Source organism: Haemaphysalis longicornis, unplaced genomic scaffold, assembly GCF_048455015.1.
Source record: "Haemaphysalis longicornis isolate Haplotype H1 unplaced genomic scaffold, Haemaphysalis longicornis Haplotype H1 scaffold_179, whole genome shotgun sequence".
NCBI lineage: Eukaryota > Metazoa > Arthropoda > Arachnida > Ixodida > Ixodidae > Haemaphysalis > Haemaphysalis longicornis.
The window spans coordinates 305,441-315,812 of NW_027526281.1; positions in this window are offsets into that span (position 1 = coordinate 305,441).

Below are 10,372 nucleotides of genomic sequence, written 5' to 3' on the forward strand. Positions count from 1 at the left end.
GCAGGCGTAGTCTATTCTTGACCTAACGACACTATTAAGAAGTGCTAGCAGACATTTTGTATCCGTACCCCAGGACTGATGAGATAGTATCTTTAAAACGTTTATTGTTTTCAGGCATTTTACTTTTAGTAATTTAATGTGTGGTATGAATGTGAGCTTGTGGTCGAGCAAAATACCTAGAAACCTGTGTTCCTTTTTCACTGGTATGGGCTGACCTCCTAACGTGATACAAGGAAGAGGCTGTACACCGCGTATCCTAGAAAAGACAACAACAACACTTTTATCAGCGTTAAACTTAAAACCATTTCTTTCAGCCCATGTAACCAGCCTGTTGACACTTAATTGAATTTGACGTTCACATATCGACAGATTACAGGATTTAAAGCTAACTTGGACATCGTCAACGTAGGCAGAGTATGAAACAGTCCGAGGCAGCACAGTTTTAAGAGAACTCATTTTAACAATGAACAGTGCACAGCTCAGCACTCCTCCCTGGGGTACGCCATTTTCTTGAACAAATGTTTTAGACAGGGCAGTCCCCACACGAACACGAAATGTGCGATCAGACAAATAGTCTTGAATAACATTGAGTATATTGCCACTAAGGCCAAACGACTGCAAGTCCAATAAAATGCCATATCGCCACGTTCTATCGTAGGCTTTCTCCATATCAAAGAATACAGAGAAGCAGTGCTGCTTATGGACAAAGGCGTTTTTAACATACGATTCAAACGCAACCAGATTGTCTGTAGTTGATCTCCCAGACCTAAACCCTGCCTGAGTTTTGTCTAGAACACCATGAAACTCCAGAAAGTAAAAAAGTCGCCGGTTTATCATTTTTTCAAGGAGCTTACACAAACAGCTGGTCAGGGCAATAGGCCTGTAACTAGCATCAAAGGACGGTTCTTTCCCCTCTTTTAGAAGAGGTACAAGGATTGCCTCTTTCCATGCTTTTGGAAAGCGGCCTTTCTGCCATATTTTGTTAAAGAGAGAGAGTATTGTGTAAAGTGTGTCAATGTGTAAGTGCCTGATCATCTCATAGCTGATTCTGTCAGCTCCAGGGGCTGACTTACCACATGTGGACAATGCAGTAATTAGTTCGGGCATCGTGAATGGTGCATTGTATCCTTCATTTGAGCGTTTGTTCACACAAAGGGGCTGGCGCTCAGCTGCTTTCTTGTGCTGTAAGAATGTTTGTGTGTAATGAGAGGAACCGAATACGTTTTCAAAATGTTTGCCGAGAGCATCTGCTTGGTCTTTTATTGTGTTACCGACACTATTTACAAGGGGAGTAGGGTTGGTATTGTAGCCTTTTAGTTTCTTTATCGTAGTCCATACTTTGCGAGAGTCTGTGTAAGAGTTTATAGACGATATAAACCTTGTCCAACTTTCGTTTTTTGCTAAGAGCCGTGTCCGCTTTCCTTTGGCTTGTGCCCGTTTGAACTTAAGCAGGTTGTCTGCCGTAGGATAGCGGCGTAAGAGTGCCCATGCTTTATTCTGTTCGGAACGTGCACGCTTGCACTCCTCATTCCACCATGGTCTAGGTCTGGGGAGGGTTTTAGGAGTGGTCTCTGGAATGCTCTTTTGAGCACAGTCAAGAATATGGGCCGTAATAAGTGAGCTGGCTGCTTCAACATCTAAATGACTTATTAGTGAAGGTGTTAGCCTGGAAAGTTCTTCGAATGTTTTCCAGTCAGCTGCATGTTGTTTAAAAGTTCGAGGCGAATCGGTGTCTTGGGAGTTATTGCTTGTAGCTAGTAGTTTCACAGGGAAATGGTCGCTATCAAAGGGGTTGTTAATTACTTTCCACTCACAGGTGGGCTGTAAAATTGCGGAGCCAATTGCCAGGTCTATTGCAGAATATGTGTTGTGGGCCGTGTTGTAGTATGTTGGATGTTTCTTATTAAAGATGCAACTGCCGGATGAGGTGATGAACTTTTCAATTCGCCGCCCTCGCGCATCAGCTCGCGCAGATCCCAAGAGAGGGTTGTGGGCATTAAAATCCCCAATAATTAAGTAGGGTTCAGGTAGCTCATTGGTGAGGTTTTCGAATTCGACGCTGGATAGATGATAGTCCGGTGGAATGTAAAGAGAACACACTGTTATTAGTCTATCAAAAATTATGGCTCTAACGGCAACTGCTTCAAGTGAAGTTTGTAGCTGCAGGTGTTGACAGGCAACAGATTTTTGTACTATTATTGCCACACCACCAGACGGATGGTGGTAGTTCAGTCTGTCTTTAGGAAATATAGTGTATTGTGTTAAAACGTTTGTCTCAGATGGGCGTAGGTGTGTTTCTTGGAGGCACAGTATGTTTGGTTTGTGATTTGAGAGTATATCATATATATCGTCAAGGTTGTTCAACAGCCCCCTACAATTCCACTGGATAACACTTTCAGCAGCCATAAACACCAAGAGAAGAGAAATACAGATCATGAGATGTTCTTTTTCCATTAAAAGGGTCATTAGTGAGGGAGTTTTGTTTTTGGGACCCTTTCAGTAGTTTACCTAGGTCGCCGAGTTAGGTCCCGGTGTAGTGATCTTGGACGACTTCGGGTTGTTTGATTTACCCCGACCAGCGCAGCTTCGGCGCTCCGGTTGTGTTTCAGAAGCCGGTGTGCTTGGAGAGGCATCCATGGCCTCATCCAAGGTTCCTGAAGGAGAAGTGTCAGTGGAGACACTGTTTGTGCTAGAGGCCGCAGCCACAGCACTGGACATTGCTGCAACAGCAGTGACCGCAGGAGCAGCCTTCTGCTGTTTTGCAGATGCCCGGGATGGAGCCAGATCACTCATCTGGACTGAGCTCGTGCTTGAGGCCTTAGGCACAGCACCAGAGCTCGTGCTGGAGGCCTTAGGCGCAGCACTGGAGCTCGCACTGGGGGTCTTAGGCACAGCACTGGAGGAGGGTGTAGCAGCAGAAGCCACGGGAGCAACTTTCTGCTGCTGAACAGGGGGCTGTGGCGGGACTAGGTTGCACTGGGTGCCCGCATCCACCAGACGACTCTCCACAACCCGGCGAGCAGCGTCTGCGTAACTTCTGCCTGAAAGCAGGGTATGCTTCAGGCGTGCTTGTGCAAAGGTTAGGTTTTCGGTAACTTTGAGTTGGATTATCTCTTTTTCCTTTTTGAATGCGGGACATGCACGCGAGTACGCAGCGTGTGGTGCACCACTGTTTGGGCATTTCACTTGTTCTTTTTTGCACTCATCACTGGTGTGGTCAGCACGTGCGCAGTGAGCACAGGTGGCTCGGCCACGACAAGACTGAGTTCCGTGGCCATACTTCTGGCACTTGAAACACCTTCGAGGACTAGGTATGTAAGGGCGTACTGGACAGGATATGAAGGCAGCATGGACGGATTCAGGAAGCGTTGGACGGTTGAAGGTCAGAACAACATGCTTAGTTCGAATTTCCTCACCTGCGCGACGCGTGGTGATCCGCCGCACAGCCGTGACGCCCTGGTCCCTCAGTCCCTCAAGCAAATCCTCATCTGTCTCGTGAAGCAGTTCCCTCTCAGAGATCACGCCCTGCGTAGTATTCAGGCTACGATGTGGAGTGACCGTTACTGCGAGTTCAGCCAGGGTGTTCTGTTTTAGTAGGTTCTGACTTTGCTTCTTTCGTTGCACTTCTACCAGCAGATCACCAGAGGCTAGTTTCTTTGCTTGGTAATCCCGGCCGACAAAGCTTTCAAGGCACTTTGCAATGAGGAAGACAGATTTTTTGGCAAGATGATCATTTTCGTCTTCGGAGTGGATAACAAGGTATTTTGTGAAAGTTTCACCTTGGGAGACTGGTTTCAATTGTGTTACCTCGGTGCGGCCCCTTTTCGACGGCCGATCAGGTTTTTGGTGGGTGATAGAAAAAGCCACATGAGCATGGAATCAATTCGGCGGCAGAGCCGGTCGCCCACCACCGAGCCCAACAAGGGAACGTGACATTAAAGTACACGCTAACCATTACCCTGCCGCTATAACCCTATACATGGTACCAAGGTAGATATCCTTGCACAGGGTTAACCCTTGCCGCCAGGAAAAATGTAGAAATCAGGAAGGAAGGAGATGACAGGACAGGGGTAGGAGAGGAGATAGGAAAGTGAAAGAGTGGAGAGAAAGAGAGGAAAAGGCGACTGGCTGATTCCCCCCGGGCGGGTCAGACCAGGGGTACCGTCTGCGAGAAGCGGGGGCCAAAGTGGAGCGTTGCCGCTGCTGGGGGGCCGTAAAGGTCCAAAACAACCCCAACTTTGGCTCAGCCACCAGGTTCCCCTTTTCCCCGGACACGGCAAAGCCACGCACAGCCGGGACGTGGGTGGGTCCAACCCACATGTGCTCGGGTCCGTGGTGTTGCAAGACACCAAGTGCCTACAGCAGTAGGCACCCCTGCGGAGCTCGGGACCGTGGTGGCGCTACTCACCAAAACACCTTGAGTACACAAGGTGCCCCCTGCGGGGCAATTGACAGAGTTAGCCATCCTCTCCATTTTGCTGTTCTGGAGTCAGCTAGGCTTGGGGAAGCCTTGTATAAAGGCATATCTCTCTGTTACAAAAGCTGTATGACCCGGTTAATCACAAACCTATCCCCATTAGAAACCCCCATTAGAAAATCTGTACAGCAAGGTTTCCCGTTAACACCCCTTCTATTCGGTTTGTGCCTTGAGCCCCTGTGCCTTAGTATTCTCCAAAGCAGTGTCATTGATAGACTCTCCCTGGAAAACTATGCAGTCAAAGTTGTAGGTTATGCGGATGACCTTGCTGTTGGACTTATTGCGTCGCACATAGCAAAGTAACCAAGATGAAGAAGAGGACATGACACGATGACGCCAAGGAAGAACCAAGATGAGAAAGACGAAGATCAGCCGATGCTATTGTATTTACTAGTGTTAGGAATTCAGTCTAATGTCAAATACAGCTAAACAATCGTTTTCAAGGTGTCGGACTCATTTATCGAAAAATTGCTTTTTTTTTCTACGGACAAGAAAAGTGCTCTGAAAGCAATGACGCTGACAGAGCGGTTTCGCGATCTATGTGGAGCTAAGGTGAACCTTAAAAAATTCCCCGCATTTCCCCGAGGGGAAGAATGTGAAAGTGCGAATGCACGAGTTGAATTTGCGCGGTTCGGTAATGTTCGCGAAAGAGAGATCACACACACACACACAACTACAAAGAAAGAAAGATGCATTTAGTAGGCTTCGGGGCCTCGGAGGCGGGAGCGGCCTTCGCCTTCTCCCACCCCTTATTCGGCAGTCCCCATAGCTCTTCTAGCTGCTTGGAGAGCCGCTCGATCGTGATGCGCTGTTCGTGGATCGTCGCACGCATTTCCTTCACCATCTCGCGTAGCTCCACGTTCTCCGATCAGTTAGGCTTCGCGGCCGGCTGCCTCGTGCTGTTGTGGCGCGAACCGGAGCGGCTCGCGCGCCTTCCCCTGGACGCTGATCTCTCGCGCCGCGCGGACTTGGACCGCCGCCGCAACGATGCAGCTGCGCCGCCGACGGCGACCGTCGCCCATGTGGGGCCACGTGACAGCTAGAAGAGCTATGGGGACTGCCGAATAAGGGGTGGGAGAAGGCGAAGGCCGCTCCCGCCTCCGAGGCCCCGAAGCCTACTTCGACCACGGCGGCGCGCCCCGCTCACGGGCAGGCTCCGCGGCCGCAACGCCAGCGACAACAGGCGGCACGGGAACCTACCCCGGGCAGCGACAGGAACTGCAGCAGCCGTCTCCGGCGGCAAGCCAGACCTCCCCGACCCCTCCCAAGAGACCGGTGCAGGAGTGCGAAGAGCGCGAAGAATCCGAAGAGGAGATCGATGCGGACAAGGACGACGCGGAGTCAGTCGTCTCGTCGGCGTCGGCGAAGGCGACCGGCGCCGCGAAGACACCGGGCTACGCGGGTCTGAGTAACCGCTGCCGTCGGCTGGAGAACCAGATGAACCGCTGGGGCAAGGATCTGGAGAACATGGAGAAGCGGCTCACCAACAGGATCGACCGAGCCCTCAACCAAATGATGCAGCAAGTCAACCATGCCGTCGGCCAGATGACCCAGCTACAGGAGCAGCTGCAGCAACAATTCAGTCCCGAAAACATGAAGACGCTCGAGATGAACGTCATACAAGAACACTTCGACAACGGAGCCTCTCAGCAACATTCGCCATGACGAGCCGCGACCGCACGACCCTGAAGATCTGGCACTGGAACGCCAACGGCTTACGGTGCCGGAAGGCAGTCCTGCAACAGCACCTGCGCTCCTGACCGCGCCGGACCTCCCCGACGTGATCATGGTGCAGGAAACGCACGCCGAAGACGCGCACGCGACGTCCCTGCCGGGTTACAGAGCGCACGCCAGCGCGCCGAGCGCCCGCGCCTGCGGGAAGGGCGCGGCGCAAGGAGTGTGCACGTTCGTCCGCAAGGGCATCGCCTTCGTCAAACACGAGAATTTCCTGGGCGGCCGCGGCAGTTCCATCGAGCACTGTGCGACCGAACTGGCGATAGTCACGGGCAGATGGAAGAAGCGGGCGGCGGGCACCGCCGTCCTCGTCGTGAACGTATACAGCAACCCGCAGCACCGCCAGCCAAAGTTCCGGGCGCTGCTGCACAAGGCTCGCAACGCGGTCTCCGGGCAGAGGGACGCGGCGGTGGTCGTGTGCGGCGACTTCAACGCCCAGCACCGGGAGCTCGGGTACACGGCGACGTCGGCCAAGGGCAGGAGCCTGCTGGAAGACGCCGCCGAGCCTGTTTACGTGCTGCTCACGGACCCGTCGCACCCGACGCGCATGGGCACGTCGACGGCCCAGGACACCAACCCGGAGCTTTCCTTCGCTCTCCTGCCGGGCGGTAGGACGGCGCGGTGGAGGAACACGGGCCACAACCTGGGAAGCGACCACTACATCGTCGGGGTGACGGTGCCGCTCCGCTCCGGCGACGACGGGGACGGCGGCGGCGCCGGCCGTGTCCAGCACCGCCTGACCGACTGGCACCGGTTCCGGGAAGCGGAGCTGGGCGAGATCGAGAACATCGAGTAGTGGACGGAGGGTCTCGTGGCCGCAGCCGAGGGGGCGACGGCGACGATCGAGACGACGGAGGACACGCCGCGCATGGATCCCCGCCTCGCGCACCTGCTCGAGGCGCGGCGGTCGCTGCAGCTGCGCCGGAAGCGCCAACGTCACAACCGCGCGCTGCGCAAGCGCGTGGCGGTGCTCGGCCGGGAGATCGAGAAATACAGCCGCCAGCTGTGCGCGCAGCAGTGGTACGAGCTTTGCGGCGAGGCAGACGGGCAGCTCCACCTGGGCGGCACCTGGAAGCTGCTGCGGCACCTGATGGACGAGAGCAAGAGCAAGGAGTATCAGCGTCACCGCATAGCGCAGATCCTGTACACCGCGACCAAGAAGCTGGGGGAACAGGAGGTGCACAAGCGTCTGAACGAGCAGTACCTCCCGGCCACCCCTCACGAAACGCATGCCGACTACGCCGGGCCGCCGAACGCCGCCCTCGACCGGAACATCGAGGAGTGGGAGGTTCGCCAGGCGACCCGCTCCCTGAACTGCCGCTCGGCCGCGGGCCCGGATCGCGCGACCAACAAGGCGCTGCGCAACCTGAACGACGCGGCGGTGGTGATGCTGACCAAGTACTTCAACGAGTGCTGGAGATCGGGCAGCCTTCCCAAGCAGTGGAAGAAGGCCAAGACCATCCTGCTTCCCAAACCGAACAAGCCACCGGGCATCGAGAACCTGCGCCCCATCTCGCTCACGTCGTGCGTGGGCAAGGTGCTGGAGCACGTCTTGAACGCCCGGTGGCAGCGGTTCCTGGAGGACAACGAGCTGTATCCCGAAGCGATCCTGGGCTTCCGCGCGAGGCTCGGCACGCAGGACGCCATGCTGCTGCTGCAACACGAGGTGCTGGCGCTCCCGGAGGGGCCCACGGCGGACAACCGAGCGATCCTGAGCTGGACTTGCAGAGCGCCTTCGATAAGGTGCGGCACTCTGCGATCCTGGCCCAGGTGTCGCGCCTCGGCCTGGGGCGCAGGTCCTACGACTACACCCGAGCCTTCCTGTCCAGGCGCATGGCGCGGCTGGGGGTCGGGGGCACGCAACTGGAGGAGGGCGAGCTCGGAAGCACCGGCACCCCGCAGGGCTCGGTCATCTCGCCGCTCCTGTTCAACCTGGTGACGACCGGCGTGGCCCGGCGCCTGGACGAGCTCCCGGACGTCCGGTACTCGATCTACGCCGACGACATCACCCTGTGGGTCACAAGCGGCAGTGACGGCCACATCGAGTCGACGCTGCAGGAGGCGGTACGCACCATCGAGGCCGGCCTGGCGGGCATGGGTCTGCGGTGCTCGCCGCAAAAATCGCAGCTGCTGATCCTGCCCCCGCCAGGCCGGTATCGAAAGCGCGCCGCCGCGGACGCGGAGCGCAACATCGTCGTACGAGCGGCAGACGGCACGGCCATCCCGACGGTCCCCAGCGTTCGAGTCCTGGGCATGCACGTGGACGCGAACCGCGGCAACGACACCACGATCGAGAAGATGATCACGAAGATGGGCATAGCCACGCGCCCCGTGAAGCGGATCTCCACGCGTTCGAGGGGGATGCGCGAGGCCAGCCTACTTCGACTGCTGCAGCCCTTCGTGGTGAGCCACGTGGCCTACGTGGGCGCCTTTCACCAGTGGAAGGCGCAAGAACGGGAGCGCATCGACGCTGCCATCCGCAAGTCCTACCGGGCGGCCCTGGGCCTCCTGAACGGCACGAGCAACGCCGCCCTCCTGTCCCTGGGGGTCCACAACACCCTGGCGGAGATCAGCGAAGCGCAGCGCGTATCGCAGCTTGAGCGCCTGGGCAGCACCACTTCCGGGCACAAAATTCTGCAACGGGTGGGCCTCCGCCCGCCCCTTGGTCCTGCGGCGGAAGGCGAGCTGGTCCCGCTGCGAGACGACGTCGCACGCCGTATCGTAGTGCCTCCGCTCCCGAGGAACGTGGACCCGGAGCGAAACGTCGAACGCCGGTCGGCGCGGGCGCTCGCGCTCGCCAGAACGTACAACGAGGACGAGGGAGCGGTGTCAGTGGACGCGGCCGAGCACCGCGAGCGGGCCGACACCTTCGTGGCGGTGGTCCTGAAGGCCACCTCGGGAGAACTGCTCAACGCCGGGAGCGTGCGGGCCGCGACACCCCGGCACGCCGAGGAGGCGGCGATCGCCTTAGCCCTGACCCTGCCCGGCACGCGGACCGTCCTCAGCGACTCCAAGTCGGCGATCTCCAACTTCGCGAGGGGCACGGTGTGCAGGAGCACCACGCGGCTCCTCTCTCGGATCCGGGAGGGGGCCGCCAACAGCACGAGCATCCGGTGGTTCCCGTTCCACGCGGGCCGGGAGCTGCCCAACGGCCACCACAACCGCAACGAAGAGGCGGACGCCGCGGCCCGAGTCCTCGCCACGTGCCGGACCGCGCCCCCCCGCCTCGACCGAACCCCGGAAGACTCCGGGGAGGAAGCAGACGACGACCACGACGAAGACGCAGGGGAGCCCCTCGTCGCCTACGGCGAAGTGCTCCGGTGGTACAGACGCGAAAGAGGGACTCAACAATCCTTTCAATAAGTCCTCCACAATCCACCAATTGAAACATGACATGCTCTTGCTCTCGAGCTCGGTCTCCTTGGCCTTGTACCATGTGCCAGCGCACTCTAACGTGTGGGGAAACGAAATCGCCGACGCAGTCGCGCGAAGTGCTGCTACGAGAGGACAGGATGTGTGCGGGAAAATATCCAAACATATGGTCCGCTCGTCGCTATTGAAAGCAGGTCGCCTATTGTGGCAGGAGGCGTGGTCATCGAACAACAGTGACACAGAATTATTCCGCTGGACTCCGAGTGTTCTCAATCTGCCTGCTTCTTTTCCGCCGTCTAAAAAACTTACTCACCTTATAACTGGACATGGCCGATTCCCTCACTATTTCTTCCGTCTCGAACTTACGCCGGACTGCCTGTGCTTTTGCGGTGCGGCCGCCACTTCCGTCTCTCACTATCTGACGCAGTGTTAAAAAACGTCATCATACATTCAACGACTGCTTCGCATTGTGCGGCCACCACTTGAACCGCCAAACCTTCGGCATCTATTGGATAATTCTGAAACCATCCAGATCCTAATCGAGCTCGTCGACTTCATTTCCCGTTCCTTACCCGACGTGTGATGCCGGTGTGTCTCCAATGGTCCATCATCGGCGCCGTACCATCCACAAGCCTGGGCATTCCTGCGGCCCAACATGTCACGTGTGATCTGTGCGGCTCTCCAGTGCGTGTGTTTTTTTTTTCCCTCAAGTTGTGTTTTGTGTGCACATGACAGGAAACACGTGTTCTCTCTGGAGTCCTGTTCCTTGGGACAATTCGTGTCTTTCTT